We start from the raw sequence: 26,042 nt of genomic DNA, 5'->3' as shown, positions 1-26,042 counted from the left end.
GGAAGATAGGCACAAAGTGGCACAGTTCATGTGCCACGACACCACCACAGCTGACAGGTTTTATGCCCTCAACCTTAATGCAAAGCAGGCAGCAGAACACCGTCGCCTCTTTGATACAGCTGTGGTGGGTGAGGAAGCTGATAGTCCAAGGCAGCAAGGTGCCAAGAGAAGAAAGACGACAAAACCCCACAAGATGCCAGCTGAGGAAAAGTCCTCATCCACCAGCCCAACGCTCTCCGACAGCCCTCCCGATGCCGAAGAAGGCCAGAAGTCTGGGAAATCTGCTTCAGTAAGTACAATTTCCCATGGATTGGTTTAACTGTTTGTGACAAGTAGACATGTTCACTAACACTTTGCCTTTCTTATTATTTCTATAAGGAAAGAAGCACATTAACGAAGATGGTCCTCAGACGCAGACTGATGGTGAAGAACTCCCCACTTAAATCACCACAGGAAATAGTGTCTAAAAAGCTGGTGCAGCAAGTAAAAAAAGAGACTGGAGAAATTGAAAAAAAAATCCCGTAAATAATTTATGTAGCTATTTAAATTGTTTGTTTTGATATTTTTTATGATAATTGTTCTACTGCTTTTATTTCTACGATAAAAAAGTAAGGTTATCTTTTTATTTGTTTTGATAGCCTGTTCCATTTTTCTTTTTTCTTTTTTCTTTTTTTTGTAAATAGTTATAGTTAAGGTTAATGTCAGTTTGCTCTGAATCTTTCTGAACATGTTTATTTATTTATTTTATTTTTCTTATATAATGCATGTTTCCTATTATACTTTTTATATATTGTGTTTTTTTGTACAGAACTTTGAGGCATTTTTGATTTTGACTTTACAATGTCTGCAAAACAAAAAGTTCAATAAATATTTGAAATTGAATTAAGGTGTCATTACTTTACACACACTCACACACTCACACACACACACACACACACACACACACACACACACACACACACACACACACACACACACACACATATATATTACATGTAATAAAAATAATTTAAACATATTTATATATTGTGTGTGTAAATAAAAAGGTATATGTAATAAATACATAATAAATATATAGTATTTCTATACATAAAATGTTTAATAAAAACATATTTTACTATATTTTGAATAACTTGAAATTAGGATGTTTTCACATAAATACACTTCTATTTCAAATGTATTCAGGCCGATCATCATAACCAGTTAAACTGATTATTAGACTAGAAGTTGAATGAGAAATAGACTGAAATAGTGAAATGTATTGTTTATTAGACTAGAAAAGGAATGAGAAATTGACTGGTAAGTGACCAAGGAAATAGTACTTTTTGTAGTTTATTAGACTAAAAGTTTTGAATAAGAAATAGACTGGCAAGGGATCAGGCAAATAGTGCCATATGTAGTTTATTAGACTATAAAATTACTGAGAAATAGACTGGCAAGTGATCCATGAAATAGTGCCATATGTTTTCACATTAATACACTTCTATTTCAAATTTATTCAGGCCGATCATCATCACCAGTTAAACTGATTATTAGACTAGAAGTTGAATGAGAAATAGACTGAAATAGTGAAATGTATTGTTTATTAGACTAGAAAAGGAATGAGAAATAGTCTGGTAAGTGACCAAGGAAATAGTACTTTTTGTAGCTTATTAGACTAAAAGTTTGCATAAGAAATAAACTGGCAAGTGATCAAGGAAATAGTGCCATATGTAGTTTATTAGACTATAAAAATGAATGAGAAATAGACTGGCAAGTGATCCATGAAATAGTGCCATATGTTTTCACATTAATACACTTCTATTTCAAACTTATTCAGGCCGATCATCATCACCAGTTAAACTGATTATTAGACTAGAAGTTGAATGAGAAATAGACTGAAATAGTGAAATGTATTGTTTATTAGACTAGAAAAGGAATGAGAAATAGACTGGTAAGTGACCAAGGAAATAGTACTTTTTGTAGTTTATTAGACTAAAAGTTTTGAATAAGAAATAGACTGGCAAGGGATCAAGCAAATAGTGCCATATGTAGTTTATTAGACTATAAAATTACTGAGAAATAGACTGGCAAGTGATCCATGAAATAGTGCCATATGTTTTCACATTAATACACTTCTATTTCAAATTCATTCAGGCCGATCATCATCACCAGTTAAACTGATTATTAGACTAGAAGTTGAATGAGAAATAGACTGAAATAGTGAAATGTATTGTTTATTAGACTAGAAAAGGAATGAGAAATAGTCTGGTAAGTGACCAAGGAAATAGTACTTTTTGTAGCTTATTAGACTAAAAGTTTGAATAAGAAATAAACTGGCAAGTGATCAAGGAAATAGTGCCATATGTAGTTTATTAGACTATAAAAATGAATGAGAAATAGACTGGCAAGTGATCCATGAAATAGTGCCATATGTTTTCACATTAATACACTTCTATTTCAAATTTATTCAGGCCGATCATCATCACCAGTTAAACTGATTATTAGACTAGAAGTTGAATGAGAAATAGACTGAAATAGTGAAATGTATTGTTTATTAGACTAGAAAAGGAATGAGAAATAGACTGGTAAGTGACCAAGGATATAGTACTTTTTGTAGTTTATTAGACTAAAAGTTTTGAATGAGAAATAGACTGGCAAGTGATCAAGGAAATAGTGCCTTATGTAGTTTATTAGACTAGAAAATTAATGAGAAATAGACTGGCAAGTGATCCATGAAATAGTGCCATATGTAGTTCATTAGACTATGAGTGGAATGAGAAATAGACTGGTCAGTGACCAAGGAAATAGTCCCATTTGAAGTTGTTTGGACTAAAAGTGGAATGAGAAATAGACTGCAAAGTGTGCACTCTTGTTTTATAAAACGTATTTTACAATACATTATGGATAAATTGGAATTAGGAAGATTTCAAATAAAGTAACTGTTAAGTGACAAATGAAATAGCCCCATGTGTAGTTCATTAGACTAGAAGTGATTTGAGAAATAGACTGACAATAAAAAATATTGCTATTTAATATACTGCAAGACTTGCAACATTTGTGGTGCAAATGAACCAAAATCCAACATTTTTTCTATGCATATTTCTACAGTATTATGGGATAAAACTTACAAAAATGGATTCCTTTGAGTGCCCTGAGTACAGTACAACTGTTTTCTCTAGGCCTCATAAAAAAAATTTTCTTCCGACTTCCACCCCCCTCGAGCTGCCTTCTCTAGCCGGGGAGGGTGCACCCTGGCCGGCATGGATGAGTAGGTGCGAGGGGGGTGGATGGTACTATTCTCTTGCTAATATCTCCACGAAGCGGTGGACCCCGGGGCTGAAATTACCTACCGTATGCGACCACCCTCGAGTTCCTGGGTGGTCCGGTTCCTGAGTTATAACGGTTCAAATCCCACATTTTGGGGGGCCGTAACTCGGACGCCCGGGGTCATAGGAACATGGGGCTGGTGTCGTCGGATAGAGCTCCCAAAGGTCTAATTTTGACCAGAGTTTGGTGTTGTTTCCCTTCTTTCCGAGTGAGTTATGGCCGGTCAAATTTTGGGACTTTTTGCATTTGCGGGTCCATATCTCTAGCCCCCGGGGGTCTATCGACTTGGGGGAGGTGGCTTCAGAGAGGGCCCTTCGAGGGCTATCAAGTCACCAAGTTTCAAGTCGCTAGGTCTCTTCCTTCCATTTGACTATCAAAAATGTGGGGGGCCATAACTCCGCCCCCGGGGTGTTATGGATGGGGGGGGCAGCGGTGTTCGGTAGGCCTTCTGGAGTTCTTACTCTGACCCGAGTTTGGTGCAGTTTGGCCCCGTTTTGGCGGAGTTACAGCTTGGCAAAGTCTGTGACATTTTGGTTAACATTCACCACATGTGGTGAAATTAACCAAAATCCAACATTTTTTCTATGCATATTTCTACAGTATAATGGGATAAAACTTACAAAAATGGATTCCTCTGAGTGCCCTGAGTACAGTACAAGTGTTTTCTCTAGGCTTCATAAAAAAAATTTTCTTCCGACTTCCACCCCCCTCGAGCTGCCTTTTCTAGCCAGGGAGGGTGCACCCTGGCCGGCATGGATGAGTTGGTATGAGGGGGGTGGATGGTACTATTTTTTTGCTAATATCTCCGCGAAGCGGTGGACCCCGAGGCTAAAATTCGGGGGATCCCTAGAAGATCGAGGGGCCTACCGTATGCGACCACCCTCGAGTTCCTGGGTATTCCGGTTCCTGAGTTATAACGGTTCAAATTCCACATTTTGTGGGGCCGTAACTCGGATCCCCGGGGTCATAGGAACATGGGGCTGGTGTAGTCGGATAGAGCTCCCAAAGGTCTAATTTTGACCTGAGTTTGGTGTTTTTTCCTCTCTTTTTGGGTGAGTTATTGCATTTGCGGGCCCGTATCTCTGGCCCCCGGGGGTCTATCGACTTCGGGGAGGTGGCTTCAGAGAGGGCCCTTTGAGGGCTATCAAGTCACCGAGTTTCAAGTTGCTAGGTCTCTTCCTTCCATTTGACTATCAAAAATGTGTGGGGCAATAACTCCGCCCCCCGGGGTGTTATGGATGGGGGGGCATCGGTGTTCGGTAGGCCTTCTGGAGGTCTTACTCTGACCCGAGTTTGGTGCAGTTTGGCCCCGTTTTGGCGGAGTTACAGCTTGGCAAAATCTGTGACATTTTGGTTAACATTCACCACAATTTTGGATATGTCCGCAAATGTTCCGAATGTGATCCGTGGTCATTCCGTGAATATAATGGTCAAATGGACAAATAGTGGGTTCGTGGGACCCAGGGTGGGGGTCCGCAAGTGGTCCGCTGATGATCCGCAGTCATTGTGTGAACATAATGGTCAAATGGACAAATAGTGGGTTCGTGGGACCCAGGGTGGGGGTCCGCAAGTGGTCCGCAGATGATCCGCAGTCATTGTGTGAATATAATGGTCAAATGGACAAATACGGGGTTCGTGGGACCCAGGGTGGGGGTCCGCAAGGGGTCTGCAGATGATCCGCAGTCATTGTGTGAATATAATGGTCAAATGGACAAATAATGGGTTCGTGGGACCCGGGATGGGGGTCCGATGGGGGTCCGCATCGGTTCCGTGGTCATTCTGTAACTTTAAAGGTCAAATGGACAAATATAGGTTTCGTGGGCAAAAAAATCGTACACCCCCCATTCGGGTAAATGCCACTGTTTTAAACCTGAGGTGTACTGCTCCGTGCGCCACCCTGTGGAGAAGTGCTGAATGGCATGTAGGGGCCTCAAATTTGGGTGGGCTTCCGCGGGGCCCCTCGGGGGTCCTGATCCTCCTGCGCCGGTCAGGGGTCTCCCGTGGGCCGGCAGACATCGACGCCGCGTCCGTCAAAAATTTTTTGGGGTCAGCGCGCATGTCCCCTTAACCCACGTAGACGAGCCCTCAAACTTATACCTGAATGGACGCTCCAAAAAAAAAAGGACTTTCTGGAGAAGTCAAGACGTGACATCCCTAGGAGCTTGCCATTCACCTCTTTAAAACAAAAGCGCACGCTGTGGTGCCTCCGCACGCCGGCACGGGCAGCCGACATGATGGAGGCACCAACAGCCTAGAAACTTAAAACAACAATAAATACAATAATAAATAACCAAATAAATAATTAAAAGACCTTACCTTAAAACGTGTTGGAGCCCGAAGCAGCAGAGTTCAATGTACCTCTCGAAGTTGTGTGACTCAAGATATAAAAAGATCTCGAGTCAGGAAACCTCCAAGAGGCGATCGCAGTCTAAACCGTCCGACAAGATACGTGATCTTAGCCAAAAGGCCGAGAAGCGATGCCGCTAAGACGCAGCGGGCAGGAAGCCGGACACGGCGATGCCCATCTCGGCTTTGGTAAGTCTGGGGGACCTAAAAACGCTGGGGGATGGTAGTACCCTCCCCTGTCTGCAACGTCACCGGGACTCGTCACGCTCGGCCTGACGCTGGCACTGCAGCGACGGAAAGTACGGCATCGCTCGTAACTCCCAAACGGTTCGTCGCAGAGCCACGTGCCTTATGTAATGGGAATCCTTGGCTCGAGCCGAACCAGACGCAGGTCTCAGATTGGCTCGTTGCTCTGACAGAATTTTCGGGTATTTGGGATTTTGTCGAAAACCTTCTTTTGCAACCTAGCGCCAGGTATTTGGCCCAGTCCCACCCAAAGCAGCACAGAAAGCTTCTCTGGAGTCTGCCTGTCAATAATCATCCCAAAAAAGTGGAAATTTCCATTCACCTTGGCGAGGGGACCTCAAAACGTGCTAACGTGGCGTGTCCGAGATGGCTCGAATGGCTATAACTCCAGGAAGGAATGAGATCCCTTCACCCAAATCGGCACACCTGTGCAGGGGCTCAGTCAGAAGCAAGGTGAAAAAGGGCGCTGCGACAGGCCACTCGGTGGCGCTGTAAGCGACAACAAAATTAATACCAATTGAAAAAGGACAACCAAACAACATGGAGACAGCTACAGCTAGGCTGCAGTCAGTCCAATCGACTTTCAAAGTAAGGTCTGTGCTATATTCGAACTGAACCACCCACCAGGGTCCGATTTTTCAAGAGCGTAAAAATCGGTGAAAGCGTTGTTTCACAGGCGCACAACACATACCTCGCATGTGACAGAACTCCCCATTCTGAAACGCAAAAAAAAAAAAACCTGGAAAAAACCTCTTCTGCTTTGTTTCACCAACAATTTCAGGGGAGAGCGCGAACGCAGTCCCCCACTACCATAAATTATGCAGTCGAGATTCCCGCATTTGGGGAATTCGCAGGGGTCAGCATGGCCGGAGTGCAATGGGCAAGCCTCGCCCTGGGTGAACCGCCTTCTTGATCATGGTGTCTCCCCTGCCAGGTTAGTATGAAGGCCCAGGCGGTCAGCCAGAGGTACGATTTGCGTCTCTACCGTCCACACCAACGGTTAGCCCCCCTCCAGGAAAGGAAGGACGGGTGCCTTCCATTACTGGCCTGGAAACTGCCAAGCTCATGGGCCGGTGCTTCCCAACGCCGGTTTTAGATGACTCTCTTTAACCAAACACACCTGATTCGATGCATCACCTCGTCTGTGAAAGACCTCAGGTGGGTGCATCGTTCGTGGAAGAGTCCAAGACCCCAGGAGGGCGCATCAGGAAAAAAGTTCGCAATACACCACAGCATGGCAGATCTCATTCCTTGTTCTGCTATTCGACACAATAAACGGCAATCCCCAAAAAGGGAAAGCACACCGTTCCTGGAGACACTGCAATACCAGGCCGATGCTTGGAGTGGACGGAGCAAGCCCCGGCTCCAGCTCCGTGATCTAAAAATCCATTTAATATGTAGTCCCCGGATGGGGGACGTATCAGATATTAAACTGATAAGAACAGATTTTTTTTCTTTCAAAAAAGTTTTATTGTCACGAGTTACATTTTTTCCATTTGCATTTTTACTTTCACACACATTTTTCTTTTCAAGCACACATTAAAACAAGCCATATAATATATAATAAATACACATGGTAAAATGAAAGAAACAATCATTGTTAAAAAACATTTGATTAAAACCACAGTGTTTTGCTTGTTTTTAAAAGGCCATATTTGGGGTGTGTTTAAAAGGTGCGATTGGTTTCAAAAGTAAAATACAAATTTAAAAAAGCAAACAAGCCTCATATGCATGTTAATAAAACCAATTTTATTGATAAAACACAATAAAAACCAATTTATTGGATAAAAACCAATAAAAAAAAACCATCTGTTGTGCAAGACCGGGGGTGAGTCCTTATCAAGTCGGTCTTCACCCCACTCTCCAGAACAGGGACATGAGATGCTACTTTACGGGCTCAGCGGAGATCCCCTCTCCTCCGGCCCGCTGGCCCGCTGTTCCCGTAGCCAGAATGGTGAGGGTGCATCTACGGGCAGCCAGGGTCGGTGCCTGCCGGGACCCTCTCTGTGCGACCCCGGCCCCCCAGTCCGAATATCGTCGTCCGGTACCCCTGCAGCATTGATGTTACCTTTAGCTCGCATGCATTGAGGGTTACCGTAACGCGCTTCCCCACCAGCAGGTTTCTGGTGGCCCAGATGGCATCCTTGATGACGTTGAGGGTGAGCCAGAGCGAGGTAAATTTCTGTGCCGTCAAGTCCTTCAAGCCCCGGCCCACCCCAAGGATGGCGAGCTGGTACCCGAACTGGGCCCCACCTGCTGGTAGGCACGGGAAATACAGGGGGCCGGTCTTGGCCCACAGGGCCCGCGCAGTGCTGCAGTCCCAGAGCAGGTGGTGGACGGTCTCCGGGGAATTGCAGCCGGACCGAGGGCAGATGGGGTTTTTGGCCATGCCTCTGGAGTGCATAACCGCCCTGACCGGGAGGATCTCATGAGCCACCATCCACGATAAGTCCTTGTGCCTGTTCTGGAGAGCAGGGTGAGCCGCATTCCGCCAAACTTGTTTGGCCTCACTTAGTGTGAGGCCCGGAACTGGACTCACCGGTTCCCGGTCCTGCACAACAGAAATGAGAGACTTGTGTTTAGTTAAAATGGTGACATCTTCACTCTCTAAAAGGTATTTCTTTAAAAACTTTTTTATAAAACTGTACTCTTTAGGCAAGTTAAAAGACACTGGGGTTTTCAAATCTACTGGTAAAATTTTCAAAGTTCTTAGGTAAGACCCCATCCAAAATCGCGCCATTGCAGCCGTCTTGTTTTCTTTGGATGGGGTCATGGCATAACTGATGTGCAGGGCGGTGAAGCAGCTGCCTAAAAACAGGTGGGGGTCTGGGAGGCCTTTTCCACCGTTCTCTGGCCTTTTCTTGACTGTCTCCCTCTTCAGGCGCTCCCACTTGGACCCCCACAGGAAGTAAAACACCGCCCTCTCCAGTTTCACCTGGAACTGCCGAGGGGGGCTAAAAACAGAACAAACAAGTAAAATCAGAGGTAAAATCACAGATTTAAAAATTAAAATTTTACCTTCAATCGTCAACTGTCTTAGTCCCCAAAACCCTAGTCTTTTCCTAACTTTCCCTAGCAAGTCAGTCCAGCTTTCCCGTCCTCCACCCTCTTTATCAAATTTAACACCTAAAATTTTAAAATCGTTGTCTTTAAAAACCAAATCAAGTCCTCCTGTGTCCACGTCCCCCCACGGCCCGAGGAGCTGGGCCTCAGACTTGTTTCTATTGAGTTTGGCGCCCGAGGCCCGACCGTACCAGTCAGTCAAGTCCAGTGCTCTTCGTATAGATAAAATGTCTGTGGTTAAAAGAGTAACATCGTCCATGTATGTTCACAGTTTTGGAAAGATGCCCGTTTACAAGGAATTTGCTGACTAGTCCCTTGTACAGCAGTCCCACCCAGGCTACAAACCTCTTTGGAAAACCCATTTTTTGCAGTACCTGAAAAAGGTACTGGTGCGAGACTCGGTCAAATGCTTTTTCAAAGTCTAAATTTAGGACTACTAGCCGAATATTTCTGTCTCTCGCATAACAGATGGCGTCTCTGATCAGCACTAGGCTGTCTGTTATCTTTCTTCCTGGCACAGAACAAGCTTGATCCGGGTGAATCACGTCCTCTAAAGCCGTTGACATGCGTGTTGCTAAAATTTTGCTAAAAAGTTTATAATCAAAATTTAAAAGTGTTATGGGTCTCCAGTTTTTTAAGTCAGTCCGGTCACCTTTTTTGTGAAGTAAAGAAACTATCCCTGTAACTGTCTGGAAGTCTGTCGAGGGTCTCAAACTCTTTAAAAACTGTCAAAAGCTCTTGTCCTAAAATGTCCCAAAATGTTAGATAAAACTCTAGGGGAAGTCCATCCACTCCTGGGGACTTCCCCTTCTTGAAACCTCCAAGAGCTTTTTGGATTTCTAAGATGTTAAAATCTTGGGTTAAAATCTAATTTTGACAGTCAACCCTTTCCTCAATAAAATGTAAAACTTCTTTTGCAGTGTCAAAGTGTACCTTTTTAAAACTATATAATGCCCCATAAAATTTTTCCACATCCTCTAAAATCTCTTTTGTTGTGTTAACCTCCCTATCCCTTGTTTTAACCCTGGTTAACCCCCACCCCTTGTTATTATTTTCTTAAAAAAATATCTGGTACACTTTTCGCCTTCTTCTATTTCTCTCTCTTTACTTCTTAAAAGGACCCCTTTACTTTCTATATTGGCTAAAACTGACATTTCTTTTTTTACTTCCTGAATTCCTCGTTAAAATCAAAACCATTATTTAAAAGATTAAAATACCTTTGTAGTCTTTTCTGGAACCCCAACATGCGTTTCTTTTCCCTACTCTTCTTTTCTTTCCCTATCTTTCTAAAAAACTGTCTTGTCCGGTCCTTTACCATCTCCCACCACTGTGCACGTGTATCGTAAAATTCTTGGAGGTTCTGCCATTGGCTGAACTGTTCCCTATATTCTAAAACTATATCCTTGTTTTCCAACAGGGAACAGTTCAGCTTCCACAGCCCTCCCCCTACCGTCACACCCATGGGCAGTGAAAGGGTGCAAGACAGCATCATGTGATCAGAGAAAAAGAGGGGCGTTAATGTAGCATCGGTCGGCGGGCAGTCCCTTGTAAAAACGTAGTCGATTCGAGAGGCTTTGTCACCATCACCACTGAACCAGGTGAAGCCCTCCTCTCTTTGATGCAAAATTTTAAAACAGTCGACTAAATTAAAATCTCTGACTAAACCCTGCAATAAAACCGACGTTTTGTCCACTCTAAAATCCTCCCCTACCCTTTTCCTGTCTGTTTTGGATAAAACACAATTAAAATCCCCTGCTACCATTAGGGGGGCCCTACCTAGCATGTGGGGTTGCAAGTCTTCTAAAAGCTCATATCTTTCATTCTTTTCCATAACCATATACATTAAGAACATTAAAATCCCTGTCTAAAAAGGTCAGATTTACTAAAAGTGCCCGGCCTTGCCTCACCACAGTGCTGCCCTTCACCAAGATATTAGGATTATTAATTAAAACCGCAACTCCGTCATTTTTGTTAAAATTTGATCCGCTCCATATGGAGGCTCCTGCGGACCATAGCTCCTCCATTTTCTTGTACCTAGTTAAAAAGGGCAGAGAACACTCTTGTAATAAAAACAAATCTGACTTAAAAGATTTTAAAAGGGACAAAATACTCTGTGCTCTAATGGTGGACCTCACACTTCTTACATTGATAGTAGAGATGGTGAGGGCCATGAGCAGTAGGGTTAAAAAGGTATAAGACATTTAAAACAGAAGACAGTAAAAAGACTACAAAGATATGATTAAAATCATGTTATATCTTGTTGCATTTGCCTTTCCTTTTCCTCAGACGAGCTGGGATCAGGAGGGCAAATGCCTGTCGCTTCAGAGGCCACAGAGGAAACCTCTTGTGGCTCCTTTGGCGACGATGCTGTTAGCTTAATGTGCAAAAAGGAAACCTCATTGGGGGACTCTAGGGGCCACATGCGCTCCAGATCTACCGAATCAGAACTATCAAGCTTATATGCTGCCCTAGATTTTTTCTCCTCCGTTACAATCAGAGGAGACCCCGCAGGTCTTTTTTGCACCTGAGCGTTAGGGAGTGAACACTCTGTCTCACTCCCGGTAGATTCCTGCACCCCATCCGAAACTGTTACTAGTGAGGAATTTGTTTTTTCCTCACTTTCCTCTCCTTCCATGACCATTTCCTGTTCCGTTGCCTCCGCCCCTGTAGCCGTCCCACTTCCTCCTTCCTGCCCAATTTCTGAGGCCGGCTGGGAATTTGAAATTCCCGCCAAAACCTCAGGGACCGCCTCCTCTTTCCTTTGTTCATTCGTTTGTTGCCCATGTGGGGCGGCCATTTTGAGCTTGTTGGCAAAACTTTTAGGGCAGTCTCTGTAGAGGTGGTTTGTTTCTCCACAAAGATTGCACCGTCTGCCATTGGTACAATCATCAAACTGTGACCAATTTCTCTACACTTCCCACATACTAACTCTTGGCATGCTTCAGCGAGATGACCAAACCTGCAACCCTTCCTGCAGAGTTTGGTATGTAGCCTCTGTTCTCTCAGAGCACAATCATGGAAGGCAGATGTTTCAGGCCTAGTAGCCCCCAGCGTCTTCCCATTGTTTAATGGGAATTCGCCAGAAGCATGTCCAAATGCCATCTTCATCTAACACTTTGACAGGCTGGCCTCGAACAGTGCAAAATCTACCCAACCAAACATAAATATCATCTCCAGTCACTGTTTCATTGAACATTCTTACAATCACAGTTTTAAGTGTGTTATCAGAAAGTTTCTCGACAGTGAACATGGAGAACTGGGCTTTAACTGAATCAAACCTTTGCCAAAAGTCATTAAGCAGGGAAGCGGTTTGTTTAATTTGATTAAACATCAAATCCTTTGTTCAAGGGCAGAGTCATCAAACAATTCAGGTCGTCAGATCTAAAAGCTAAGGTCTTTTGGATCAGCTTGCTGGAAAAGTCCATACGTGACATTCAAAAGAGCTTCCCCTCAACCTGCTTGAATAAAAAATGCACGCTGTGGTGCCTCCGCACGCCGGCACGGGCAGCCGACATGGTGGAGGCACCAACAGCCTAAAAACTTAAAACAACAATAAATACAATAATAAATAACCAAATAAATAATTAAAAGACCTTACCTTAAAACTTGTTTTAGCCCGAAGCAGCAGAGTTCAATGTACCTCTCGAAGTTGTGTGACTCAAGATATAAAAAGATCTCTAGTCAGGAAACCTCCAAGAGGCGATCGCAGTCTCAACCGTCCGACAAGATACGTGATCTTAGCCAAAAGGCCGAGAAGCGATGCCGCTAAGACGCAGCGGGGAGGAAGCCGGAACACGGCGATGCCCATCTCGGCTTTGGTAAGTCTGGGGGACCTAAAAACGCTGGGGGATGGTAGTACCCTCCCCTGTCTGCAACGTCACCGGGCCTCGTCACGCTCGGCCTGACGCTGGCACTGCAGCGACGGAAAGTACGGCATCGCTCGTAATTCCCAAACGGTTCGTCGCAAAGCCACGTGCCTTATGTCATGGGAATCCTTGGCTCGAGCCGAACCAGACGCAGGTCTCAGATTGGCTCATCGCTCTGACGGAATTTTCGGGTATTTGGGATTTTGTCGAAAACCTTCTTTTGCAACCTAGCGCCAGGTATTTGGCCCAGTCCCACCCAAAGCAGCACAGAAAGCTTCTTTGGAGTCTGCCTGTCAATAATCATCCCAAAAAAGTGGAAATTTTCATTCACCTTGGTGAGGGGACCTCAAAACGTGCTAAGGTGGCGTGTCCAAGATGGCTCGAATGGCTATAACTCCAGGAAGGAATGAGATCCCTTCACCCAAATCGGCACACCTGTGCAGGGGCTCAGTCAGAGGCCAGGTGAAAAAGGGCGCTGCGACAGGCCACTCGGTGGCGCTGTAAGCGACAACAAAACTAATACCAATTGAAAAAGGACAACCAAACAACATGGAGACAGCTACAGCTAGGCTGCAGTCAGTCCAATCGACTTTCAAAGTAAGGTCTGTGCTATATTCGAACTGAACCACCCACCAGGGTCCGATTTTTCAAGAGCGTAACTGACTTTGTTTCACAGGCGCACAACACATACCACGCATGTGACAGAACTCCCCATTCTGAAACGCAAAAAAAAACGCAAAACGCATAAAAAACCTCTTCTACTTTGTTTCACCAACAATTTCAGGGGAGAGCGCGAACGCAGTCCCCCACTTCCATAAATTATGCAGTCGAGATTCACGCATTTGGGGAATTCGCAGGGGTCAGCATGGCCGGAGTGCAATGGGCAAGCCTCGCCCTGGGTGAACCGCCTTCTTGATCATGGTGTCTCCCCTGCCAGGTAAGTATGAAGGCCCAGGCGGTCAGCCAGAGGTATGATTTGCGTCTCTACCGTCCACACCAACGGTTAGCCCCCCTCCAGGAAAGGAAAGATGGATGCCTTCCGTTACTGGCCTGGAAACTGCCAAGCTCATGGGCCGGGGCTTCCCAACGCCGGTTTTAGATGACTCTCTTTAACCAAACACACCTGATTCGGTGCATCACCTCGTCTGTGAAAGACCTCAGGTGGGTGCATCGTTCATGGAAGAGTCCAAGACCCCAGGAGGGCGCATCAGGAAAAAAGTTCGCAATACACCACAGCATGGCAGATCTCATTCCTTTTTGCAAATACAGTTGCTATTTAATGAAAAGCGAGATACGCACCACATGTGGTGCACATGTGTGCCAAAATTCAACGCTCATTTTTATGCAAATTCTACAGTATTATCGGATAAAACTTACAAAAATGGATTCCTCTGAGTGCCCTGAGTACAGTACAACTGTTTTCTCTAGGCCTCATAAAAAATTTTTCTTCCGACTTCCACCCCCCTCGAGCTGCCTTCTCTAGCCGGGAAGTGTGCACCCTGGCCGGCATGGATGAGTAGGTGCGAGGGGGGTTGGATGGTACTATTTTTTTGCTAATATCTCCGCGAAGCGGTGGACCCCGGGGCTGAAATTCGGGGGATCCCTAGAGGGTCGAGGGGCCTACCGTATGCGACCACCCTCGAGTTCTTGGGTGGTCCGGTTCCTGAGTTATAACGGTTCAAATCCCACATTTTGGGGGGCCGTAACTTTGACCCCCGGGGTCATAGGGACATGGGGCAGGTGTCGTCGGATAGAGGGCCCCCTGGTCTGACTTTGACCCGATTTTGGTGCAGTTTGGACACGTTTTGGCGGAGTTACAGCTTGGCAAAATCTGTGACATTTTGGTTAATTAACCAAAATCCAACATTTTTATATGCATATTTCTACAGTATTATGGGATAAAACATACAAAAATGGATTCCTCTGAGTGCCCTGAGTACAGTACAAGTGTTTTCTCTAGGCCTCATAAAAAAATTTCTTCCGACTTCCACCCCCCTCGAGCTGCCTTTTCTAACCAGGGAGCGTGCACCCTGGCCGGCATGGATGAGTAGGTACGAGGGGGGTGGATGATACTATTTTTTTGCTAATATCTCCGCGAAGCGGTGGAACCTGAAATTCGGGGGATCCCTAGAGGGTCGAGGGGCCTACCGTATGCAACCACCCTCGAGTTCCTGGGTGGTCCAGTTCCTGAGTTATAATGGTTCAAATTCCACATTTTGGGGGGCCGTAACTCGGACCCCCAGGGTCATAGGGACATGGGGCTAGTGTCGTCGGATAGAGCTCCCAAAGGTCTAATTTTGACCAGAGTTTGGTGTTGTTTCTCCTCTTTTCGAGTGAGTTATGGCCAGTCAAATTTTGGGACTTTTTGCATTTGCGGGTCCATATCTCTGGCTCCCGGGGGACTTGGGGGAGGTGGCTTCAGAGAGGGCCCTTTGAGGGCTATCAAGTCACCGAGTTTCAAGTTGCTAGGTCTCTTCCTTCCATTTGACTATCAAAAATGTGGGGGGCCATAAATTCGCCCCCCGGGGTGTTATGGATGGGGGGACAGCTGTGTTCGGTAGGCCTTCTGGAGGTCTTACTCCGTCCCGAGTTTGGTGCAGTTTGGCCCCGTTTTGGCCGTTTTGACCCCCGGGGTCATAGGGACATGGGGCTAGTGTCGTCGGATAGACGGCCCCCTGGTCTGACTTTTTTCTATGCATATTTCTACAGTATAATGGGATAAAACTTACAAAAATGGATTCCCTGAGTGCCCTGAGTACAGTACAAGTGTTTTCTCTAGGCCTCATAAAAAAAAAATTTCTTCCGACTTCCACCCCCCTCAAGCTGCCTTCTCTAGCCGGGGAGGGTGCACCCTGGCCGGCATGGATGAGTAGGTGCGAGGGGGGTGGATGTCATTAGTCATTAGACTAGAAAATGAATGGGAAATAGACTGGTAAGGGACCAAGGTAATTTACAGTTTATTAGAATAAAAGTGGAATGAGAAATAGACTGGTAAGTGACCAAGAAAATAGTTCCATTTGTAGTTTCTTAGACTAGAGGTGGTATGAAAAATAGACTGGTAACTGAATCAAGGAAATAGTCATATTTGTAGTTTATCAGACTAGAAAATGAATGAGAAATAGACTGGTAGGTGACCAAGGAAATAGTACTATTTGTAGTTTATTAGACTAGAAGTTGAATGAGAAATAGACTGGTAAGTGATCCAAGGGAATAGTCCCATTTGTAGTTTATTAGACTAGAAAAAGAATGAAAAAAAACTGGTGAGTGAATCAAAGGAATAGTCAAATTTGTAGTTTATTAAACTAGAAGTGTAATGAGAAATAGACTGCAAATTGTGCTCTCTAATGTATTAGACTCAAAGTTGTATTAACAGACTACAAATGGGACCTAAAAAGTTATATAAGTAACCAATGCTTGGGCAGTGTCCCTTGCATTCATCCTTTTGCTATTCATCCTTTAGTGTTTTAACAAAAGTAGATATAGCTTTGGACGACTGTCCCTTGTGCTTTCGTGGCTATAATCAGCTAAGCCAACACCTTCGTGTCTTTCACAAGGTGCGGAATGTGAAGGAGCGCAAGCTTCTCCTATCCATTGCTTCTGGGAGAGCTTCTCACGGCGGTACCGGCAGCTGAGGAAGCGGTCAAATCCCACCCCCTCTAGGCAGGTTGCACGGGCAACACATAGTCTGCTATCGGCCCTCAACAGCCCTGGGGAGGAGGAGTGCTCAGAGTCGCAGGTTGACAGACTAGATGAAGAGCCAGCCACCAGGCCTGAGGCAGAGCCAGCCACAGGACCCGAGGAGGAGGTCGCCGGGCCTTCAAAGAAGGCCCACTCCTCCGATGCACCATACCCCTTTCCGGACCACGTGCCAGCCCTAAGTGAGTATGACACTTGTCACTTTGATAACACCATACAATAACTTTCATTAATAAATCTCCTATTTGTAGATTATTAGACTAGAAGTTACCTGAGAAATAGACTGGTAAGTGAACCAAGGAAATAATCTCATTTGTTGTTCATTAGACTAGAAGTTGAATTAGAAATAGACTGGTAAGTGAACCAAGGAAATAGCCCCATTTATAGTTTGTTAGACTACAAGAGAAATGAGAAATAGACTGATAAGTGACCAAGGAAATAGTACCATTTGTAGTTTATTAGACTAGAAAATTATAGTAATATAATTATACATATACACACACATATTATGTATATATATATATATATATATATATATATATATATATATATATATATATATATATATATATATATAATTTATTATATATTTAATTTAATTTAATTTAATTTAATATAATAATAATAATAATAATGTTTGTTAGTGTTTACCTCTATGTTATCGACCTGACTCACCTGGTCCTTCTCTTGTGCTTTCTTTTTGCAGATCAGCTCATTGAGGAGTCCAGGGCCCACTGGGAGGGCATCAACCCCACTCCGAAATTAATAAATAATGTGTCCTCAAAGATTTTTAGAATAAAATTTTTTATTTCATATATGTCAGCTGGCCAGACCAATCTGGCCAGCTTGATGTTTTTGGACAACAGGGCAAAGGTCCGGTCCTGGCTGTCTTTTTTAAGGAAATGCAACATTGCAGAGCCAACTGTGCACCATTACCTAAAAAATGTGGCACAGTTCCTCAAATATCTTAATGAGACCCCGCCGCCCACATGCCGGCTCTCCCGTGTGGCTTTCATTGGGATTAGGAGGGAAATCCAGAACTTGACCCGCCCAGTAAAGCGCAGCGTGGCAGTCCACGAGCTGGCTGTAAAACAAGCCAAGGAGGCCCGCCTGATCCCTAAAGCCACACTGCGAGCTTGCCGGGACTCTGCCAAAAAATGTTTTTCTGAGATTCTGGGTAAGTTTTTGAATCCTTTCTCCTCTCATTATTTGGCGATCAATGTGATCCTTTATGCTTCTCTTTTTTTCTGTGAAGATCGTCTGAAGACTAGTCCTGAGAAAAAGGACCAATGGTCTTTTTATGGACACCTCACCACTTACTGGGCCAGCATTTATGGTCACCGTGGAGGGGTGTTCCAAAATGTAACAATTAAAGAGGTGGAGGATGCCCGTGCGACAGCTACAGAAGGCCACTTTGTCATTAAGGTGAGTGGTTCTCTTTCTCTCTGTCTCTCGTTGTCCACATGGTTTTCTTTAAAATAAAACTCAGCTTATGCCACTTCTCACTGTTTCTAAAGATATCAGCCCACAAGACCAACCAGGCCTTTGGTGCAGCCCAGCTGGCCCTGGACCAGGAGGAGTATGGGTGGCTTGAGGAATTCCTTTCACTCCGGTCCAACTTGGTAGGGGGACGAGTTGCAAACTATTTCTTCTTTACCTCAAAGGCCAGCTCCTGCAAAAACTTGAACAAGTATTTTCAGGATGCGTGGGCGAGCATGGGGTTACCAGGCACACCCACATTTACTGATGTGAGGACTGCCATCGCCACCCATGTAAGCATTCCTGTACTTGTCCCGGCTTTATGAGTTTCTGGTGTGTTTTTTTCTAACTCTTTGCCTATGCTGTTCTCTCTCCAAAAAGGCAAAGAACACTCACTGCCCGGAAGATAGGCACAAAGTGGCACAGTTCATCACCACCACAGCTGACAGGTTTTATGCCCTCAACCTTAATGCAAAGCAGGCAGCAGAACACCGTCGCCTCTTTGATACAGCTGTTGTGGGTGAGGAAGCTGATAGTCCAAGGCAGCAAGGTGCCAAGAGAAGAAAGACGACAAAACCCCACAAGATGCCAGCTGAGGAAAAGTCCTCATCCACCAGCCCAACGCTCTCCGACAGCCCTCCCGATGCCGAAGAAGGCCAGAAGTCTGGGAAATCTGCTTCAGTAAGTACAATTTCCCATGGATTGGTTTAACTGTTTGTGACAAGTAGACATGTTCACTAACACTTTGCCTTTCTTATTATTTCTATAAGGAAATAAGCACATTAATGAAGATGGTCCTCAGACGCAGACTGATGGTGAAGAACTCCCCACTTAAATCACCACAGGAAATAGCGTCTAAAAAGCTGGTGCAGCAAGTAAAAAAAGAGACTGGAGAAATTAAAAAAAAAATCCCCGTAAATAATTTATGTAGCTATTTAAATTGTTTGTTTTGATATTTTTTATGATAATTGTTCTACTCCTTTTATTTCTACGATAAAAAAGTAAGGTTATCTTTTTATTTGTTTTGATAGCCTGTTCCATTTTTCTTTTTTCTTTTTTTTGTAAATAGTTATAGTTAAGGTTAATATCAGTTTGCTCTGAATCTTTCTGAACATGTTTATTTATTTATTTTATTTTTCTTATATAATGCATTTATATAAATGCGACCACCCTCGAGTTCCTGGGTGGTCCGGTTCCTGAGTTATAACGGTTCAAATCCCACATTTTGGGGGCCGTAACTCGGACGCCCGGGGTCATAGGAACATGGGGCTGGTGTCGTCGGATAGAGCTCCCAAAGGTCTAATTTTGACCAGAGTTTGGTGTTGTTTCCCTTCTTTCCGAGTGAGTTATGGCCGGTCAAATTTTGGGACTTTTTGCATTTGCGGGTCCATATCTCTGGCCCCCGGGGGTCTATCGACTTGGGGGAGGTGGCTTCAGAGAGGGCCCTTCGAGGGCTATCAAGTCACCAAGTTTCAAGTCGCTAGGTCTCCTTCCATTTGACTATCAAAAATGTGGGGGGCCATAACTCCGCCCCCGGGGTGTTATGGATGGGGGGAGGCAGCGGTGTTCGGTAGGCCTTCTGGAGTTCTTACTCTGACCCGAGTTTGGTGCAGTTTGGCCCCGTTTTGGCGGAGTTACAGCTTGGCAAAGTCTGTGACATTTTGGTTACCAAATAACCAAAATCCAACATTTTTTCTATGCATATTTCTACTGTATAATGGGATAAAACTTACAAAAACGGATTCCTCTGAGTGCCCTGAGTACAGTACAAGTGTTTTCTCTAGGCCTCATAAAAAAATTTTCTTCCGACTTCCACCCTCTCGAGCTGCCTTTTCTAGCCAGGGAGGGTGCACCCTGGCCGGCATGGATGAGTAGGTATGAGGGGGGTGGATGGTACTATTTTTTGCTAATATCTCCACGAAGCGGTGGACCCCGAGGCTAAAATTCGGGGGATCCCTAGAGGATCGAGGGGCCTACCGTATGCGACCACCCTCGAGTTCCTGAGTGTTCCGGTTCCTGAGTTATAACGGTTCAAATTCCACATTTTGTGGGGCCATAACTCGGACCCCCGGGGTCATAGGAACATGGGGCTGGTGTAGTCGGATAGAGCTCCCAAAGGTCTAATTTTGACCTGAGTTTGGTGTTTTTTCCTCTCTTTTTGGGTGAGTTATTGCCGGTCAAATTTTGGGACTTTTTGCATTTGCGGGCCCGTATCTCTGGCCCCCGGGGGTCTATCGACTTGGGGGAGGTGGCTTCAGAGAGGGCCCTTTGAGGGCTATCAAGTCACCGAGTTTCAAGTTGCTAGGTCTCTTCCTTCCATTTGACTATTAAAAATGTGTGGGGCAATAACTTCGCCCCCCGGGGTGTTATGGATGGGGGGGCAGCGGTGTTCGGTAGGCCTTCTGGAGGTCTTACTCTGACCCGAGATTGGTGCAGTTTGGCAAATAGTGGGTTCGTGGGACCCAGGGTGGGGGTCCGCAAGTGGTCCGCAGATGATCCGCAGTCATTGTGTGAACATAATGGTCAAATGGACAAATAGTGGGTTCGTGGGACCCAGGGTGGGGGTCCGCAAGTGGTCCGCAGATGATCCGCAGTCATTGTGTGAATATAATGGTCAAATGGACAAATACGGGGTTCGTGGGACCCAGGGTGGGGGTCCGCAAGGGGTCTGCAGATGATCCGCAGTCATTGTGTGAATATAATGGTCAAATGGACAAATAATGGGTTCGTGGGACCCGGTTGGGGGTCCGACGGGGGTCCGCATCGGTTCCGTGGTCATTCTGTAACTTTAAAGGTCAAATGGACAAATATAGGTTTCGTGGGCAAAAAAATCGTACACCCCCCATTCGGGTAAATGCCACTGTTTTAAACCTGAGGTGTACTGCTCCGTGCACCACCCTATGGAGAAGTGCTGAATGGCATGTAGGGGCCTCAAATTTGGGTGGGCTTCCGCGGGGCCCCTCGGGGGTCCAGATCCTCCTGCGCCGGTCAGGGGTCTCCCGTGGGCCAGCGCGGTCCGGCAGACATCGACGCCGCGTCCGTCAAAAATTTTTTGGGGTCAGCGCGCAGGTCCCCTTAACCCACGTACACGAGCCCTCAAACTTATACCTGAATGGACGCTCCAAAAAAAAAAGGACTTTCTGGAGAAGTCAAGACGTGACATCCCTAGGAGCTTGCCATTCACCTCTTTAAAACAAAAGCGCACGCTGTGGTGCCTCCGCACGCCGGCACGGGCAGCCGACATGATGGAGGCACCAACAGCCCAGAAACTTAAAACAACAATAAATACAATAATAAATAACCAAATAAATAATTAAAAGACCTTACCTTAAAACGTGTTGGAGCCCGAAGCAGCAGAGTTCAATGTACCTCTCGAAGTTGTGTGACTCAAGATATAAAAAGATCTCGAGTCAGGAAACCTCCAAGAGGCGATCGCAGTCTAAACCGTCTGACAAGATACGTGATCTTAGCCAAAAGGCCGAGAAGCGATGCCGCTAAGACGCAGCGGGCAGGAAGCCGGACACGGCGATGCCCATCTCGGCTTTGGTAAGTCTGGGGGACCTAAAAACGCTGGGGGATGGTAGTACCCTTATGTAATGGGAATCCTTGGCTCGAGCCGAACCAGACGCAGGTCTCAGATTGGCTCGTCGCTCTGAGAGAATTTTCGGGTATTTGGGATTTTGTCGAAAACCTTCTTTTGCAACCTAGCGCCAGGTATTTGGCCCAGTCCCACCCAAAGCAGCACAGAAAGCTTCTCTGGAGTCTGCCTGTCAATAATCATCCCAAAAAAGTGGAAATTTCCATTCACCTTGGCGAGGGGACCTCAAAACGTGCTAACGTGGCGTGTCCGAGATGGCTCGAATGGCTATAACTCCAGGAAGGAATGAGATCCCTTCACCCAAATCGGCACACCTGTGCAGGGGCTCAGTCAGAAGCAAGGTGAAAAAGGGCGCTGCGACAGGCCACTCGGTGGCGCTGTAAGCGACAACAAAATTAATACCAATTGAAAAAGGCAACCAAACAACATGGAGACAGCTACAGCTAGGCTGCAGTCAGTCCAATCGACTTTCAAAGTAAGGTCTGTGCTATATTCGAACTGAACCACCCACCAGGGTCCGATTTTTCAAGAGCGTAACTGACTTTGTTTCACAGGCGCACAACACATACCTCGCATGTGACAGAACTCCCCTGTCCCCTGAAACGCAAAAAAAAACGCAAAATGCAAAAAAAACCTCTTCTGCTTTGTTTCACCAACAATTTCAGGGGAGAGTGCGAACGCAGTCCCCCACTACCATAAATTATGCAGTCGAGATTCCCGCATTTGGGGAATTCGCAGGGGTCAGCATGGCCGGAGTGCAATGGGCAAGCCTCGCCCTGGGTGAACCGCCTTCTTGATCATGGTGTCTCCCCTGCCAGGTAAGTATGAAGGCCCAGGCGGTCAGCCAGAGGTATGATTTGCGTCTCTACCGTCCACACCAACGGTTAGCCCCCCTCCAGGAAAGGAAGGATGGGTGCCTTCCGTTACTGGCCTGGAAACTGCCAAGCTCATGGGCCGGGGCTTCCCAACGCCGGTTTTAGATGACTCTCTTTAACCAAACACACCTGATTCGGTGCATCACCTCGTCTGTGAAAGACCTCAGGTGGGTGCATCGTTCATGGAAGAGTCCAAGACCCCAGGAGGGCGCATCAGGAAAAAAGTTCGCAATACACCACAGCATGGCAGATCTCATTCCTTGTTGCAAATACAGTTGCTATATAATGAAAAGTGAGATACGCACCACATGTGGTGCATATGTGTGCCAAAATTCAACGCTCATTTTCATGCAAATTCTACAGTATTATCGGATAAAACTTACAAAAATGGATTCCTCTGAGTGCCCTGAGTACAGTACAACTGTTTTCTCTAGGCCTCATAAAAAAATTTTCTTCCGACTTCCACCCCCCTCGAGCTGCCTTCTCTAGCCGGGAAGTGTGCACCCTGGCCGGCATGGATGAGTAGGTACGAGGGGGGTGGATGGTACTATTTTTTTGCTAATATCTCCGCGAAGCGGTGGAACCCGGGGCTCAAATTCGGAGGATCCCTAGAGGGTCGAGGGGCCTACCGTATGCGACCACCCTCGAGTTCCTGGGTGGTCCAGTTCCTGAGTTATAATGGTTCAAATTCCACATTTTGGGGGGCCGTAACTCGGACCCCCGGGGTCATAGGGACATGGGGCTAGTGTCGTCGGATAGAGCTCTCAAAGGTCTAATTTTGACCAGATTTTGGTGTTGTTTCTCCTCTTTTCGAGTGAGTTATGGCCGGTCAAATTTTGGGACTTTTTGCATTTGCGGGTCCATATCTCTGGCTCCCGGGGGTCTATCGACTTGGGGGAGGTGGCTTCAGACAGGGCCCTTTGAGGGCTATCAAGTCACCGAGTTTCAAGTTGCTAGGTCTCTTCCTTCCATTTGACTATCAAAAATGTGGGGGGCCATAAATTCGCCCCCCGGGGTGTTATGGATGGGGGGACAGCGGTGTTCGGTAGGCCTTCTGGAGGTCTTACTCCGTCCCGAGTTTTGTGCAGTTTGGCCCCGTTTTGGCCATTTTGACCCCCGGGGTCATAGGGACATGGGGCTAGTGTCGTCGGATAGACGGCCCCCTGGTCTGACTTTTTTCTATGCATATTTCTACAGTATAATGGGATAAAACTTACAAAAATGGATTCCCTGAGTGCCCTGAGTACAGTACAAGTGTTTTCTCTAGGCCTCATAAAAAAAATTTTCTTCCGACTTCCACCCCCCTTAAGCTGCCTTCTCTAGCCGGGGAGGGTGCACCCTGGCCGGCATGGATGAGTAGGTGTGAGGGGAAAATGAATGGGAAATAGACTGGTAAGGGACCAAGGTAATTTACAGTTTATTAGACTAAAAGTGGAATGAGAAATAGACTGGTAAGTGACCAAGAAAATAGTTCCATTTGTAGTTTCTTAGACTAGAGGTGGTATGAAAAATAGACTGGTAACTGAATCAAGGAAATAGTCATATTTGTAGTTTATCAGACTAGAAAATGAATGAGAAATAGACTGGTAGGTGACCAAGGAAATAGTACTATTTGTAGTTTATCAGACTAGAAGTTGAATGAGAAATAGACTGGTAAGTGATCCAAGGGAATAGTCCCATTTGTAGTTTATTAGACTAGAAAAAGAATGAAAAATAGACTGGTGAGTGAATCAAAGGAATAGTCAAATTTGTAGTTTATTAAACTAGAAGTGTAATGAGAAATAGACTGCAAATTGTGCTCTCTAATGTATTAGACTCAAAGTTGTATTAACAGACTACAAATGGGACCTAAAAAGTTATATAAGTAACCAATGCTTGGGCAGTGTCCCTTGCATTCATCCTTTTGCTATTCATCCTTTAGTGTTTTAACAAAAGTAGATATGGCTTTGGACGACTGTCCCTTGTGCTTTCGTGGCTATAATCAGCTAAGCGCAAGCTTCTCCTATCCATTGCTTCTGGGAGAGCTTCTCACGGCGGTACCGGCAGCTGAGGAAGCGGTCAAATCCCACCCCCTCTAGGCAGGTTGCACGGGCAACACATAGTCTGCTATCGGCCCTCAACAGCCCTGGGGAAGAGGAGTGCTCAGAGTCGCAGGTTGACAGACTAGATGAAGAGCCAGCCACCAGGCCTGAGGCAGAGCCAGCCACAGGACCCGAGGAGGAGGTCGCCGGGCCTTCAAAGAAGGCCCACTCCTCCGATGCACCATACCCCTTTCCGGACCACGTGCCAGCCCTAAGTGAGTATGACACTTGTCACTTTGATAACACCATACAATAACTTTCATTAATAAATCTCCTATTTGTAGATTATTAGACTAGAAGTTACCTGAGAAATAGACTGGTAAGTGAACCAAGGAAATAATCTCATTTGTTGTTCATTAGACTAGAAGTTGAATTAGAAATAGACTGGTAAGTGAACCAAGGAAATAGCCCCATTTATAGTTTGTTAGACTACAAGAGAAATGAGAAATAGACTGATAAGTGACCAAGGAAATAGTACCATTTGTAGTTTATTAGACTAGAAAATTATAGTAATATAATTATACATATACACACACATATTATGTATGTATATATATATAAATATATATATATATATATATATATATATATATATATATATATATATAAATTATAATTTAATTTAATTTAATTTAATTTAATTTAATTTAATTTAATTTAATTTAATAATAATAATAATAATAATAATAATAATGTTTGTTAGTGTTTACCTCTATGTTATCGACCTGACTCACCTGGTCCTTCTCTTGTGCTTTCTTTTTGCAGATCAGCTCATTGAGGAGTCCAGGGCCAACTGGGAGGGCATCAACCCCACTCCGAAATTAATAAATAATGTGTCCTCAAAGATTTTTAGAATAAAATTTTTTATTTCATACATGTCAGCTGGCCAGACCAATCTGGCCAGCTTGATGTTTTTGGACAACAGGGCAAAGGTCCGGTCCTGGCTGTCTTTTTTAAAGAAATGCAACATTGCAGAGCCAACTGTGCACCATTACCTAAAAAATGTGGCACAGTTCCTCAAATATCTTAATGAGACCCCGCCGCCCACATGCCGGCTCTCCCGTGTGGCTTTCATTGGGATTAGGAGGGAAATCCAGAACTTGACCCGCCCAGTAAAGCGCAGCGTGGCAGTCCACGAGCTGGCTGTAAAACAAGCCAAGGAGGCCCGCCTGATCCCTAAAGCCACACTGCGAGCTTGCCGGGACTCTGCCAAAAAAATTATTTCTGAGATTCTGGGTAAGTTTTTGAATCCTTTCTCCTCTCATTATTTGGCGATCAATGTGATCCTTTATGCTTCTCTTTTTTTCTGTGAAGATCGTCTGAAGACTAGTCCTGAGAAAAAGGACCAATGGTCTTTTTATGGACACCTCACCACTTACTGGGCCAGCATTTATGGTCACCGTGGAGGGGTGTTGCAAAATGTAACAATTAAAGAGGTGGAAGATGCCCGTGCGACAGCTACAGAAGGCCACTTTGTCATTAA

At 45.1% G+C, this 26,042-nt stretch overlaps 3 non-coding genes and 1 pseudogene across 3 annotated transcripts; all 4 read right to left on the bottom strand.

The window, feature by feature from the left end:
- Positions 1-6,679: 6,679 nt before the first annotated feature.
- LOC132134765 (U1 spliceosomal RNA) lies at positions 6,680-6,843 on the bottom strand. Its single transcript, XR_009429759.1, has one exon. It is a non-coding gene; the product is annotated as a U1 spliceosomal RNA (small nuclear RNA).
- A 351-nt stretch (positions 6,844-7,194) lies between these two features.
- LOC132134699 (U2 spliceosomal RNA) lies at positions 7,195-7,371 on the bottom strand (annotated as a pseudogene).
- Positions 7,372-13,611: 6,240 nt separating this feature from the next.
- Positions 13,612-13,775, bottom strand: LOC132134641 (U1 spliceosomal RNA). Its single transcript, XR_009429696.1, has one exon. It is a non-coding gene; the product is annotated as a U1 spliceosomal RNA (small nuclear RNA).
- Positions 13,776-22,265: 8,490 nt separating this feature from the next.
- Positions 22,266-22,429, bottom strand: LOC132134605 (U1 spliceosomal RNA). Its single transcript, XR_009429661.1, has one exon. It is a non-coding gene; the product is annotated as a U1 spliceosomal RNA (small nuclear RNA).
- Between the last annotated feature and the right edge of the window lie 3,613 nt (positions 22,430-26,042).

The sequence above is a fragment of the Carassius carassius genome, unplaced genomic scaffold, assembly GCF_963082965.1.
Source record: "Carassius carassius unplaced genomic scaffold, fCarCar2.1 SCAFFOLD_61, whole genome shotgun sequence".
NCBI classification, from domain to species: Eukaryota; Metazoa; Chordata; class Actinopteri; order Cypriniformes; family Cyprinidae; genus Carassius; species Carassius carassius.
Note: the sequence above shows the minus strand (reverse complement) of the source record. Positions and strands in the feature narration are given on the sequence as shown.